General features: G+C 44.8%; 1 protein-coding gene and 1 long non-coding RNA gene across 2 annotated transcripts in view; one reads left to right on the top strand and one right to left on the bottom strand.

The window, feature by feature from the left end:
* POLL (DNA polymerase lambda) overlaps positions 1 to 15,817 on the bottom strand; it is a 131,669-nt gene that overhangs the window by 97,875 nt on the left and 17,977 nt on the right. The window lies entirely within an intron of this gene.
* Positions 724 to 8,623, top strand: LOC310844229. The gene is made up of 4 exons (XR_014564018.1): positions 724 to 871; positions 1,834 to 1,879; positions 4,925 to 4,980; positions 8,450 to 8,623. It is a non-coding gene; the product is annotated as an uncharacterized lncRNA (long non-coding RNA).

Below are 15,817 nucleotides of genomic sequence, written 5' to 3' on the forward strand. Positions count from 1 at the left end.
GAACATTCAGATGAAACATATTCCATACAAACTGCAATGCCTTAAGAGTTTTCCAGATCCATTCTTCTCCCTTTTGCATGATAACATATGGAATATGTTCAGGTATCTGAAGAAGTGTGCATGCACACGAAAGCTCATACCAAGAACTGACTTAGTTGGTCTTTAAGGTGCTACTGGAAGGAAATTTTTTTGTTTTGACTATGGCAGACCAACACGGCTACCTATCTGTATATGGAATAATGTATTATTGAATACCCTCCCCTTTCTGCTTATCCTGACATTACATCCAAATGGTGACCTTCATTTGCCTGGTATTTTTGAAGCCTACATCAAACATTAGGAAGTATTTGACAGCACAGGGAAATGTGTTGAAAGGCATTTGGTAGAGTATGAGACACTTCAGTTCAGGGTTGTGGATTTGAGCCCCACATTGGGCAAAAAGATTCCTACATGGCAGGGGTTGGACTAGACAGCCCTCATGGTCTCTTTCAACTCTATAATTATGATTCTATGTCTTCCATTCAGGTTCTCTCTAAAGAACTCAAGAACAGTGGTCTCTGGTGGTAAACCTTAATACCTGATAGGTTTCATATTTGCCATAAAAATTCATCTTATTGTGATAATGCTCCTTCTGCAAAATCCCACATGTGTAGACTCAGTGGCTGCAATTCAGAAAAAGGCCAATGGGAGTTAAGCACAAGTCACTGTCTCGGGATTGGGAGCAGCAAGCAGGGCTTGTAGGCAGTTATCATCACCAGTTTATTGCATCACTTTCTTGGGTTAAGCAAGAAGTATACCTTGACTACGGAGCCTTTTTGGATTGATCAGAAATACTTTGAATTTGTTGACTTCATGGGGTTAAAGCGCTCATGTTAGTATTTACTTACTCACTTTCTTGATTAGCAATCAATAGACCATTAAAACATTTTAGAATATAAATTCACACCAGTTCAGTGCCACATATGTAAACAATACTCTATTTGGACTTCGAAGTATGGAAAAAGAAACCAGGGGTGTAAGTCTGTTATGTACTGAATTGAATAGGATCCAAACTGCAGCAGTCTGATTGGTCCTAGAACAATAGGATTCAGAATGCAGCAGTCTGATTGGTCCTAGAACAATGCAGCAGTATGATTGGTTGGCAGGAAGCACCCAATCATGCTCCAGATTAAAGTGAATCCACAACCTGATTGGCTTACAGTGGAATTCTGGAATTAGCCAATCATGTGCAGCCCATTGTGTAAATAATGTATATAAAGCAGATACTTTGAGGGGACTTTCATTCATTCCTCCTCACCACTATGAGCTGAATAAAGAGCATGAAATCACCTTGCGACTCTGAGTATATTTCAAAGTCATAATCAGAATTAGGGATGGGAGATAAATTTGATTCAATTAATATTTAAAGGCAAACCAGTTTAGTAATTTGCACTCTACAAACCCCAACACACCTCCTTTAAAATGTGTCTGCTCATTTTTCGCATCAGCTTCTGCTAGTCACAGAGAAAGTATACTGAGCTATGCACCAAAGCCTCAATCCCCTATTCACTTCAATCCTATTGAGTTCCCATTTGGCTTCACAGATTTAACCATGTTTGGCCTTTGCACTTTCTAGCCTACTTTTGAAATTGCCACTACAAAATGTGGTGCTTTTTTCTGCTGCTTCTAGCCCAGACACAGCAAGAAGTTTCTGCTGAAAGGTTGCCCAAGAACAAGAGTTGGAAAGAGGGAAAACTACCTGGGGGGAAACGTAGAAGGATGTGGAAGAAATGTAATTATATCTGGAATGGGCAAAGGAAATCTAATTTGTCCCCCAACATAATCTTGTCTTAGCAGTAACTCTGAGTGAGTATCATGAGGAATGACACTAAAGACTGAGGTAGGTATTGGGGAGACTTCTAATTAGTAACCACAGTTGTGCCTAATCTACCTTGATAATAAGATATGGCCAAATTAAGGCAGATTTACCAAGAAGCTCTGTGGCATTTGCAACAGAAGTCTTACTAAAATGTCAACTTTTCCCTTTTCTTGCGAGGAATCCTATTATGAATAAGGGAATTTCCCTTTAAAAAGCTATGCTGTGAAAGAAGGTGGTTTGTTGTTACCTAGAAGTCTGTGGAATATGGGCTATGCTTAGATGGTGTTGTTTCATTTTTATCCTGTCTTTCTGCCAAAGAGTCCACCTCTTATTACCTGAAAGAACAGGACTTGAAAACACTCACCTCTGGAGGCATGATCCATCCCAATGTAGGCACTGGGCAGCGCTCTGAATGCATTGTTTCTTCCTGTGCATGTAAAATGGAGAATAGAAGAGCTGTGCCTTTTGGGGTGGTGGCACCCAAAATCCACAGATGGGCTATACCTTTACAGTATTAGTACGAACATAATTGTTGCAAAATAATGTACAAGCTTTCAAGTGGTGCAGAATGTTTAATCAGGCTAGATGTTATTCAAAGCAGGGGTTAGGGGCAGAGACAAAATTACCCAAAATTAGACTGGATTGTGATGTGCTGAGGTCTGCATTTTAGACTGTGTCTAAAGTTGGAGACTGCAGACTGGATTCATCTCTGCTAGGTGGTTGCTGAATATACAGTGGTGCCTCGCAAGACGAAATTAATTCGTTCCGCAAGTCTTTTCGTCTTGCGAGTTTTTCGTCTTGCGAAGCACGGTTTCCCATAGGAATGCATTAAAAATCAATTAATGCGTTCCTATGGAAACCGCCTTCAGACCAGGTCCGGGGACAGTCTGTCCCCCGACCTCTTCTGAAGGCCGGTGGGGGGCGAAAGTCTTTGCTCCCCCCCCCCCGCCTGCCTTCCCGGGACAGCGGAGACTTCTCCGCTGTCCCGGGGCGGTCTTAAAATGCTGGCGGGCGGCAGCGCTGCTGCCCGCGAAGCCTTCGCTGCCGCCCACCAGCATTTTAAAAACCCCGGGACAGCGGAGGACTTCTCCGCTGTCTGGGGTGATCTTAAAATGCTGGCGGGCGGCAGCGCTGCTGCCCGCCAGCATTTTAAAATCGCCCCGGGACAGTGGAGGAATTATCCGCTGTCCCGGGGCGATTTAAAAGCCCCCGGGAAGGCAGGCAGGGGGGACAAAGACTTTTGCCCCCCACGGCCTTCAGAAGAGGTCCTGGACCTCCTCTGAAGGCGGGCGGGGGGCAAAAGTCTTTGTCCCCCCTGCCTGCCTTCCCGGGAGAGCGGAGAAACGCAGCGCTGCGTTTCTCCACTCTCCCGGAAGGCAGGCAGGGGGGAGCAAAGACTTTTGCCCCCCGCCCGCCTTCAGAAGAGGTCCAGGACCTCTTCTGAAGGCCGGTGGGGGGCGGAAGTCTTTGCTCCCCCCCCCCGCCGCCTGCCTTCAAAAGCCATCCGGGATAGCGGGAAGCGCTTCCCTGCTATCCCGGACTGCTTTTAAAATGCTGGCGGTGGGGAGCAAAGCCTTTCGGCCCCCGCCGGCCTTCCTGGACCTCTTCTGAAGGCCGGAGGGGGGGGGAAGGCTTTGCTCCCCACCGCTAGCATTTAAAAGAGGTCCCCGGAGATTTCCCTATGGGCTTTCTTCTTGCGAAGCAAGCCCATAGGGAAATTCGTTTTGCGAAGCGCCTCCAAAACGGAAAACCCTTTCGTCTAGCGGGTTTTTCGTCTTGCGAGGCCTTCGTCTTGTGGGGCACCACTGTACTTCAAATTCTGGGAGGAAGAGGCAACGACTGAGTCCCCATTTTTGTAAACGTAAGGGCCAAGTACACAAGTTCCTGGTTATGCAGAAAAGAGGTGTAAAGAGAAATATAGCACTCTTTATAATAGGAAAGCCAGAGATTAATTTTTGACGGTGTACAAAATAAAACTGCTCCATTGAAACCAAATTGCATAGCATTACCTAATGTTTGGAGGGTGTCATGATCTGCCAGGATGACGGGGAGGAGGAACAGGATCTTGGAGAGGGGTGTAGCCAGGACTGGGACACACCAGGACAAGCAGGGGTTGGGGGAGGAAGTACTCTTTGAGGCACAGAGAGCAGCAGGAGGGGTGCTCTAGGAGGCTGAGGTAGGCAGGGGCCCACAGGCCAGCTCACTAACTGGCCAGGTGGGCCTCATCAGCTGGAGGAGGCTTGGAACAGGTGAGGGTCACCTGCCTTATCAAGCCCAGATGCTGTAATCAGCATGCAAAGTACAAAAGGGAAGCAGAGCTGAGGGGCTTTGCCTGCTCAACTGCCCATGTTGATGGACCTTGGCTTGGATGCTCCTGGCTCTTTAGGGGACTGTACTTTGGCTTTGATTCTGGACTGTTTCCTGACTGCTGGATTTCAGACTTGGCTTACTTGGTTTCCTGAAATTCGGACTTGACATTCTGGCTCGCTGCCAGGTAGGCCAGGGATTCAGGACAGAGAGTAACTCTCCAAATGCAAAGTGAGGTGGTAGAAAATCATCTTCCCTGCAGGCATGTGCACATGTGGATTGTCTTTCTACCCTGCCAGTTCTCTAACCCCTAATACAGTTGTTCTTCTGACTGTCCCTTATTATTACCCATCAACCCAAGTGCAAGGTCATGACAGATTGGCACCTGCCATGAATCAGTAACCTACAAGCAGGGGGAAAGAGAGGCCCCAAGAAGATGCAGGCAAAACATGGATTGCCTAGAGATGGAGGAAGCTTCATTGTAGGGCTAGCACAAGACTTAAACTAATCCCTTACTTTGTCATGCTTTCTTGCCTTCAAATTCTGAGGTGCAGTGGAAGAGAGGGCAGGGAGGTCAATAAATTAAACTAGACCTACGTATGACTGTTTATTCCTGTTATTGTAACCTGGCTGTGACCGAAAAGATGGCCATTGATGGTCTATTATAAGGAATATGATGTGATAACTGGGATTTGCTGGCACAAAGACAAGGGCGAGTTGCTGACATTGCTGATTGCTCACTATTTCCTTGTCCTCTAGTTCCCTCTGCTGGCTACTAAAGCTGCAAGCAATTTCTCCTTGGCTGCATCTTCAGAGTGAGTTTTTTTCTGTTTTTCGTCCTCTGTCAGGAATTGTTTGGGGGGGTTTTAAAAGCATTTCAGTATTCAGCTCCGAGAGGAGAAGCAAAAATCTCCGTCAGTTCATTCTGGATACAAGCATCTTTGGGTGGATCTGTTCCTCCCAACCAGTAGCATCAGCTGGCTGGGGCTAATGGGAGTTGTAGTTGTGGATGGAGGAGAAATTTGGTTCAGCTCACATTTAAAGGTGAGCCTACCTAATTTATGCTGACTGAAACATGAACTCATGCGTACTTCACAATTCACACTTCTCTGAATTTTTCAATGCAGCCAAATAACATGTACAAAAATACATTTACTAAGGTTAAAAAGTGTGTTTGTTAGTAAAAATAACACAGAGAAATGCCTTACACCAGGGAAAACTGTAGTGTAAAAATGCGTAAGGCAAAGCCACATACAAAAATGTGGATGTTCGGAGAAATTCGTACCAAGGTCTGATGAATTTTCATGAGGTCTTTAAAACCAGCAGTTGTGGAAATATGGAGAATGGAGACATGAGCAAAAGAGAATCTGAAAGTGGCACATTTGCCTATCCATCCCTACTTGTAGTCCAAAATGTGGGGTTCACCAGGATGGGAAAGGCTAGTGCAGAATATTGTAGCAGAGCCCCTAAAAGATGGTGGATCTGAAAATTCATATTGAAATCTTGCCTCCGGCATGAGCCCCCCCAAAACACACACACACACACACACACACACACACACACACACACACACACAAACACCCCTTATGGGAACGACCATAACGACCAATCTTACAGGGCCATTGTTGTAAAGATTACTGAGATCATGGAAGTGAAGTGCTTTGAGCACTCTAAAGCCGCTGTATAAATGCAAAGTGTTTTTGTGATGGGGCAGTTTCAGGAATCACTGAGACCATGCCATGAACCTGGTGCCATAGGATGCTGCATCTACTTTCCTGCCTGCCTGCTTGCCCTTTGTGGCTTAGGGCCCTCGTATTTACGGGACCGCCTCGCCTGGTATGCCCCGCAGAGGACCTTAAGGTCCATGAATAATCATAGTTTGGAGGTCCTGGGCCCTAAGGAAGTCAGATTATCCTCCACCAGGGCCAGGGCCTTCTCAGTGAAGGCTCCGACCTGGTGGACTGCTCTGTCCCATGAGACCAGGGCCCTGCAGGATTTAACTTCCTTCCACAGGGCCTGTAAGACAGAGCTATTCCGCCTGGCTTTCAATTTGAACTTAGCCTGATCTTTTATTGCCCTTCCTTCCTTCCTTCCTTCCTTCCCTCCTCTTCCCCTTTTTATGAATATTACCCGCTCTGGGATCCCACAGCTAATTCTCCCCTGGTCTCCTCGCTGGCCCAAATAGGAATAATTTAGCCAGCTAGCCCTGGTGAGCATCTAATGATTATTGAATGGATTTTCCCCCAAATTGATTTTTGAATTCTGAATTTATTGTTATTCATGTTTTATACTGTATTTTATGCTGTTTTTTGTTGCACCAATTAAGTGTTTTAAATTTGTTGTTAGCCGCCCTGAACCGGGAATGGTGGGGTATAAATAAATAATTATTATTATTATTATTATTATTATTATTATTACTACTATTATTATTATTATTACAGCAGCTCTTGCAAAACTTCTAAGTGGTGGGGTGTCTCCTGGGGTATTCACTAAAGGATTATATTCATGCAGTGTGTCTCGTTCAGGTCCATGACCAAACTGAAAGAGAGGAAATGTTATGATTCTAGACCTGCAGAACTTGAAAGCCTCCCCCCCCATATGAATGAGAGCCCCCACCTGCTTTTGTTGCCTGGCTGAGACTGCAAAGTCAAGCCCCTGGCAGGCCACAGGATATAGCTGGTGGGCTGAAAATTCCTCGGTAATCACAGGTGATTTAGGCCTATGTTAGATGTGAGAGGTTATTTCGCAACAACTGTTGGATCTAAAAATATTGAGGGGGCACAACAGGTCTTCTGAGATTCCACACCTCACACCCTCTTGAGGCTTCCACCTTCTTTGGCCAGGGATAGGACAATATAAAAGGGCTCCATTCTCAGTATAGGTATTGAAGAGCATCGCTAAGTTTTTGCTAAAGAAATGGTGGGCCTGCCAACAATTGGGTGCATCTACAAGCCTCACTGTGATCAGGAACATGGATTGCACAGGATTCCTGATCACAGGGAGTCTGGTACGCAAGTTTAAGTAAGCCCATTTCCTTCAGAGCCTACTGCGGCAAGCAGCAAGGTTGGGAGTAGAGCAGGCAGGGCTGGTACATACAGCCCTGTATCATCAACACAGTTTGAACTTTACTATTACTGCAGAGGGCTTGATGGTTCAGCCTGGACCTTTGAATGATCTCAGCCAGCAATTTCACTATAACATTAAAAAGCATGGGAGACAAGACAGATTCTGATGGCACTGCGTAGGGTTCAACTGCAGTCTCTCAGTGCTGTCACCTAGGGATGGGTGAATCTGTCCGTTTCAGGTCCTCATTTTTCCAGTACTAAAGCGAGTTATTCACATTTCCATATTAGTCTGAGATTTTCCTTTTTAAAGCCACCTTGAAATTTCATTTTATTGCAAATTTCTCCAATTAGATACATTTTTGCAAAACAATTTCCCCTGATGTACAAGGCACAATGATTCCAACATTTTCCAGATCAAACATTTCTAAATGGATTTGGTGTTATTTTTACAGACAGCCATAAATATGGTGGAACAATGGAGTTAGAGGACTCTGTTTTTTTAAAAAACAACAACCTTGGAATTCTTTTTTTAAGAGTGTGTTGCTAGTTGTGCATTCTTCCAGATGTATACACAGAGCGAGAGACTCAACAGATGCATAAAGCTGTTCAGTGTTATTATTGAGCCATGGTCTAAACAGGTAAATTATACCCCAGTAACAGATTTGCTATGAGACAGGGGAACCATAAGAAATATTGCTACAACCATCATCAGTGCCCATATCATAGCCCCATTTCCGGCAATGACAAAGTGCTGAGTTATTGTCTTGGCTTGAAAGGCAACGAGTTTGTAAACTCTCTTGTTTGTGCCACTTTCCCAGCAAAATGAAAAATCATTCATCATCACTAGGTAGGTACACTGTCAGAGCAAGGCGCAGAAAGCAAAAGGGCTACAAAGACCAAACAAAGCTATTGGATGCTGGCCAGATTTGAGAGAGAGGCTAAGTGGCCAAACAGGTTGCAGGGCTGAAGTGTTAAAGGCTTCTCCAGATGAGCTATTTATTGAGCATTCATCCTGATTTGCTCACAGAAAGCTGACATGGAGGTTAGATTGTAACTGTCCAATAAGGTTATAGGGCAATAAGTGTTCCGTCTTACATTCACCTTTGATTTGCTTGTGGAGTGTTTATGCATCCCACACTTTTCTGTGAATCTCCCTGTCACTTTCCCAACCACAAAAGTCCATTTCTTTCTTTCTTTTTGGGCACTTTCATCCAAACAGGCACTGATTGGAAATGAAGCAGCATGACCAGCCCCAAAACATTTGCCAGCACCAAAAGCATTGAAAGCAGGATCAGATGTGACTGCCCCAATAGCATCACAAGCACAAATCATCACAAATGTGCAATAAAAAAAGACTCCAGGAGGGGCCCTGACTGTGACAATCAATAGAAAAATGTCCATTACCACCCTATTTCTGCCTTCCCATCTATGTCTCATTGCCGTGACATTCTTTCCAGATTGCACCAGTAAAATCACCCCACACCCATTTATGTCACCTACCATAGCAACATTTTGCAAGCCCCACTATATCATTAGCACTCTCCACACCCAGTATACCCATTCTCACCTTATTCCCGGGTATCTGTTGTCACCTGGAGAGCAATACATGTGGGCCACTTATTAATCCTGCTTTGCAAGCGTTGGGGTCCTTAACTATTGCAAAGGCCTCTAAGACCAAAGTAAATGCCAGGAGGATGAAAAAGAGCATTCTAACAAGGCATAAGGGTAGATAATCTGAAGCAGCTGGGGCACTCAGCACTGCATAAGAGCTCCACCCACCCTCTCCACCTGCATCCCTCTGCCATCAGAGATCTGGTAGATGGTCACATGAGGCTTTTTCTTGGTGGCACTTAGCTTTTGGAATGTCCTTCCAAGGGAAGCTCGCTTAGCCCCATCATCTACTCCCTCCTTTTTTACCCAGCTAGTGAAAATGCTGTTTTAGGATGTCTTCAGGGTAAGTAACAACTGAGGGTGTCTCCAGAGACAGTCACTGTTTTGTGGGATGGATTCAAACATGTACCGGAATTTTTGGTTTGCTCAGTCAAAGTGGATCCAAAGGTTCTGTTGCCATGTAGACACCCCACAAACAAATCAGGATGAGTGCAGGACAAATGCTCATTGTTATATAACTGCCCTGCAAATAAAGCAGAACAGTTGCTCAGTATAATCTAGCCTCTATGCAAGCAAATCACGGTGAATGCTTGATAAATCAGCAATCTCTGAAATAGCCTTGAAAATAGATCTGGATTATTTCCTGGCACTTGTTATGGTGTTCCTGCCAAAGTGATGTGTCTCTTTTGTTTTGTGGTTCCTTTAATATTTGTGTTTGCTTTTATTTTGTTAAATTGTTTGAGGATGTGCTTTGATATTGTGCCTTGGTGGTCTTGAGGGACAGAAAGGCAGGATGAACAATATTTTCAATTAAATAAACTGCTATCAGGACTTCTCAGCATGTGTTATGTCTGTTGTTCTTGGCTGAGAGGATAACAAAATACCAGACCAAAAGGCAATGTCCGCTGACCAGTTTCTCCTGCTTTAGCCACACCTGGTTGAACCTGTTTCATTGTTGGTGTCCATTCTAAAGAGCAGAAGAGGTGTTGCACTCCCATTGCTGCATGGAAGGAGTACATTTGGTGGGCTGGTTTTGTATGTTGTTGTTGCTGCTGGCATCCATCTGTCTCGAGAGACAATGGAGTGTGCCTCTGGGTGTGAAGGCAAACTGCTGGCGATTCACAGCACCTGTTGTAGCTGCAGAGATGAGTAACTTGCAATGTTGCCTCCAGTGTTGTTTTTGCTGTGTTAGCAACGCCAAAGTGACCTTCCTGGGGCACAAGCCTGGCAGTGTGTATGGAGTCCTAGGCTGCCCAGATGACGAGGCCTCACACTCTCAGCCTCACTGATGTGGTCTAATGAAAAGCAGAGAAATGTGTTTGGCATCAGCTTGGCTGCAGGAGTTGACAGAAGGAGACGTACACCACCCAACTGTCTTAGGGATTCCACTCTGGATTTTTTTAGGGTTTACTCCTTAGCTTTCATTATCCAGAAGATGTCCCAAAAGATTTTTCCTCAGGTTTACTCCTGAGGCCTTTCTCATGAATGAGTATAGCCACAAAGCAGTAGGGGTTTCGGACCAGAGATTTCCTTCTGTTGTTGTTTTCCAGTACCAAGAAAGTGATTGTGTTCTTATCAAACATCACAGAATGGGGAGCTAGTATTGGTGAATATTGGAAGAAAAACAGGGAGTTTAAAACCGTCATCCAATCGAGACTGTTCACACCTTCACCTTTTTAAAAATTTTTTACCCCTTTCCAGTTCCATGGCCCCTGGGCAGACACTGGCAAAGAGAAGGATAGAGCACAGGATAGCACACAAAGTTGCCTAGGCCAACACAGTTACTTGAGAATCCTGCCCTTTGCCACTTTATTTTTTAAGAATGTAAGAATTGTTTTGGGAGATCTAAGTCCAGCTATTCCAGTATTCTGTCTGCAGCAATGACCATTCTAGGGAGCTCATAAGCAGAGCATAAAAGCTGATGGCCCTTTTTCTGATTGCTCAGCATCTGGAAATCAGAAGCTCTGTTGTCTCTGAAGATGAAGCTTTAATTCAGCTCTCATAGTGGCTAATGGCCACTTATTAGGTCCATCCTTTTATGAATTTATCCAATCCTTTTTTGAAGCCATCTTAGCTGGTTCTTTAAAGCTAGCACTAGGGTGTGCAAGTTTTAAAGAACCAGCTAAGATGGCTTCATCTTTAGCTGGTTCTTTAAAACTTGCACACCCTAGTGCTAGCTTTAAAGAACCAGCTAAAAAACAAACGAACCACTAGCTAGTGAATATTCTACAGCAGCCTTCCAAAGCCTGATACCTTCCTGGATGCTCTTGGCCAATGGTCAGCATGGCCAATGGTCAGCATGGCCAATGGCCAGGCCATAGCAAGAGTTTTGGCTTGGGATTGGCTGAGCAGTGGAAAGAGCTGATTGGCCAGAGAATAGGAGATTGACAGAAATGGCTGCGGCAGTTCAAACTGGAGGCTTGGGAGAATGTAGGGAGCAATAAATAGTGTGGGAGTTTTTGGGAGGGGTGTTAGTTTGGAGGAAAAATTAATTTCTTTCCCTTTTAAACTCCATGTGATAGGACAGTTCACCCAATAAGTGACCAGTCCCCACTCACTATTTAGCAGTGCTGGACACAATCCACCCAAAGCCAAGCATTTGTCTGTGCAATCTTATACATCTATAGATGGGTTCAGTGGGGCTTACTCCCAGGTAAGTGGATATAAGGTTGCCACCTTAAAGCCGTTTACAGTGCAATCCTATGCACATTTATTCTGGAGCAAATTCTTCAATGGGGTTTATTCGCAAATAATTACGCATAGAATTACAGCAGTAAACATTGATTTAGGTAGAAATCCCATGCACATTTACATGAAAGTAAGTCCCACTGTGTTCATTGAGGTTTACATCCAAGTAAGTAGGCCTAGCATGGCAGCCGTATTTTACTGTGCCTGGGTTGTGCCCCTTCGTTTCATTATCTTAACTCTTTATAAATTTCACTGGTTTCCCCATTTATAACTATATTTTCTTTTTTTATCTCCCATTTTTATAAAAACATTATATTTTGTATATTCTTGTTTTCCCTTAACCACTTCTTTGTCTGTTGCGCCAGTTGTATACAGTTAAACCAAGTTATTTTACTTCCTGTTAGAGCTTCTCTTATTTGTTCTTTGCTTCTCCTTTTCTCCACCCATTCCATTTAAAAAAATACTTTATTGAAATAATACTTTAAAAACAAACAAACAATAAACAAACCACAAAACAATGCAATACAGTAACAAAGAACAAACAAACAAGAAAAAGCATCACATATTCCTTTGACTTCCATTCATCCCACCATGTTTTCTAGGCTTCATTTTCGATTTCACACTTTGTATTATCACTTCTTAATGTTTAAAATCACTTAATTTATTAATGTTCCATATTGTCCTGCAAGGTTCAGTCTAGACTAGTCAAAGTGTTTAAGTTTTTACAATGTAGCTGTAAATATTCTTTAAAGACATTCCATTCTTTATTTAATCTCTGTTTTGAATCATCTCTTAAACTTCCAGTCATTTTGGCTAGTTCTATATATTCTATCATCTTCACCTGCCAGTCTAATTTGGTGGGTATCATTTCTCCTTTCCAATTTTTTGCTATCAAAATTCTAGCCGCCGTTGTTGCATACATGAAAGTTCTTCTAAAAAATTTTGGTATTTCATTATATATGATTCCCAACAGGAAGGCTTCTGGGTTTTTTTTGGAATGAACATTTAAAGATTTTTTAAAAGTTCATTATATATAATGTCCCATAGTTCTCTAACTTTCACACAGTTCCACCACATATGTATCATTGTACCTTCTGACTTCTTACACCTCCAGCAAACGTTCAATTTTTTATTTACATTTTGGCTAATTTGGCTGGAGTCAGGTACCAACGGCAAAACATTTTTTTCAGATTATAACATGCAGTGAATTCTATGTCTACCTTCCAGAGTCCTTCCCACGAATCCATTTGGATATTATAACTGAAGTCCTGGGCCCATCAAACCATAACTGATTTTACCACCTCCTCCTTGACTTCCCAATCAAGGAGGAGTTTATACATCTTGGAGAAAGGTTTTTCTTTCTTTAATCTCTTCTCCACCCTTTCCTTTATTTTAAATATTTGGTTTTAATGTCTGACTGCAATATTTCGCTTTTCATAAGTTCTTTTGTAAGTCGCTGTGAGAGGTGAGTGCTGCCAAAGCCAGCGTAGATAAAAACTCCAGGCTCGCCGCCGGTTACTGTCTTTAAGATTTATTTACAAAGTTCAAAAAGGTTTCCAGAGCTTCAAAGCTTGTCCGTCTCAGTCTGATTAGATGCCTCGAATGCTTTTTTTTTTACTCCTCCTTCCCCAGCAGGCTAATCGGCGGAAACCCCGCCTCTTATCTCCTCTGTTCAAAGGATAGCTAGTTCCGGGCTGAGCATTCCCCCCTCCCTGCCTCTTCTTCGCTGTCAGAAGAGAGGCTGCTAATTAGCTCTTTCGGCTCTCTATAAGTGCTCCTCTCCCCCTTTGGATCTTTTGCCGTGTGCATCTCCCTGACAGTCGCTGTGAGTTGCCATGGCAAAAAAGGAAACTAATAAGTCCAGTAAATAAATAATCATAAATGCCTGGCAACCTGAATGAAGAGTATGTTCACATTAATGGCTTGAAACACAGTGAGGTCATTCCCCTAACCCACTGCATTTCAAGCTACTTTTGCACAAAGTTGTGCACTGTGCACACGAAAAAGGGGGCAGGGAGGTCTTCACCGGGTGCACAAACCTTTTTGGGATCCCCACTCATGCAGCCCCCCAGCACTCCTGTTCACTAAGCTGTCACCTGTGTTTGCATGCTCACCTGTGCCAGTGCAATGGCTACTGGGTACGTTCAAATTACTACTTATTCCACATCCAGTTTTCTAATTGGATTGAAGGTGTTTGAGAAGAAAAACACATCACACAGGAATATTTGCCAAGAAACTACAGGATCGATATGGACCGTGTGAATGCAGCTTAAAAAATGAGCAGTGCAAGTACATTGGATGTGGAGTAAGCAGTAATGGGAGCCCCTCCAGTGCCATATAACTAGCTACAGCAGGTGGGTAGAGACCTTGTACAGTATTCAACTGCTATGTCTCCCATCAGTATCAAGATTTCTGCTTCTGCAAACTCCTCACTCTACAGGTGCCTCACAGCCTCCCTAAATCGGCTCCAGAGAGTTGACGGAACCCCTAGAGCAGATTCAGGGGGCACGCATGGACTAGCAAGGGGAAGAATGCTTCCTTCCTCCAGCAGAAATCCTGGCACTGATGAGATGTTCACACAGCACTGCCTTGGATGCTCCCCATAGCTCATTAGCAGAGTGCACTGTTTACATGCAAAAGGTCCCAGGTAGGTTGAGTCCCTGACATTTCCAGCTACAAGGGCCTCAGGTAAAGAAATAAAGTAAATGTTATCAGATAAATTATATGAAGGGTCTGTGCCTGAGCCTTTGGTTACTCTGCTGCCCATCAAAAAAATCTGGCCTGGTAGAAGGCAACTCTTTTGTTGCTCTGAAGTTGTGTTTTGTGCACATAAGTGTGCACATAAGGTGTACATAGGTACACCTTAAATTCCATGTGTGAAGCAGCCCTTAACTTCCCAGTCTCAGGAGCAGACCAGTGGTTATCAACCTGTGTGCTGTGGCACCCTGGGGTGCCTTGAATGATGGTCTGGGGTGCTGTGGGCAACGCTGGCTTCTGCCCCTCTTTCCTTCCCTCCCTCCTCTGATGCCCTCTTGCATCTCTGCCTCCCAAAGGCTTGCGCAGCTGTTTGTGCAGCAGCCCTGGCTACAAGCTCCCCAGGTGAATGGTGCCTCTGGGGCTAGCGATGAGGTGCTTCCAAGGCCCCTGTGGGGCAATGTGACGAGGCATCTCTCTTTGGGGCATGGGGGAGGCAGCTCAGAAACCAGGGGTGGCAGCTGCAGCTGCCTAGAGGACACCCAAGAAGAGGGGAGAGGAGAGAAGGCTGAGGGAACACTCCACAAGGAAGGGTGTTCGAAAAAGGGTGAGAGGCTGCCAGCTCTGCCTAACTGGGCTCCTGAGCCCCACAGGGGTGTCGCAGGAAGAATGTAGTTGGCTAAGGGAGCCATGAACTCAAAAAGGTTGAAAACCTCTGACTTAGACCTCACTCAGTGGATGCTGAGCCCTTGAGAATGTCCCCAAGGAATGTGGGTTGTAGCATTCCTGGGCATGTTCCTCGCAGGACATTGCAGCCCCAGCCTTGTGGTTCCCAGCTGTCCTGGGTTGGCTATATCAGAGAGTCCCACACATCGTGGCTCAGTTTTTTAATTACAAGTGCTCGGATAGGCAGAAGAGATGGCACCCGCTGGTTTTGCATGTTAATGAGGGTGCTTAATATTCATGAGTCAATATTTTAGGGCGGCGAATGGCTGTGCAGTAGGTGCACATATGAATGGGAGTTTATCATGATTAGGCAAATCAGGAGGGAGAGCGAGCGGCAGGGGAAGGGAAGATGAATTTCTCCAATAAAATTAACTAAGGCCGCCACGGCATGCTGCTCCCCTCCTTCTCCTTCCCGTGTGCTTTGCTGAGCTCTCTCTTTCCTCAAATTTATGAGGCCAATTACAGAGATGAGCTTGGAAGTTTCTGGGAACTTCACTAAGTGCAAACGGCGCTCCCTGCTGTTCCCATCAAATTAATTAACCAAGTGCTATTGATGGCTGTCCGGCTCCGGCGAGAGATTTAGCTGCAGGGAAACGCCGGCGTAGGATTCGTGGCGAACGGCACCATTTGGAAACAGGAAGATCCTGGCTTGTGCTGCTGCCACTGGGAAGCTGCATGGCAGGGGGGTGGCCCAGGAAGAGCGGCCTGAGCTGCAGGAACCAGGAACTGCTGCTTCAAAATGGAGAGATGATCCAGGAAATGGTCTGATGGCCGTGGTGGCTGGCGCCCATTGGGTCTGGTGGGGCAGAATGCAGGGAGCCCAACAGTAGGTGGTGCCAGAGCCAATGGCAGGCAGTGCAGGCTAATT

Source organism: Podarcis gaigeae, assembly GCF_964106915.1.
Source record: "Podarcis gaigeae genome assembly, chromosome: 5".
Taxonomy (NCBI): Eukaryota; Metazoa; Chordata; class Lepidosauria; order Squamata; family Lacertidae; genus Podarcis; species Podarcis gaigeae.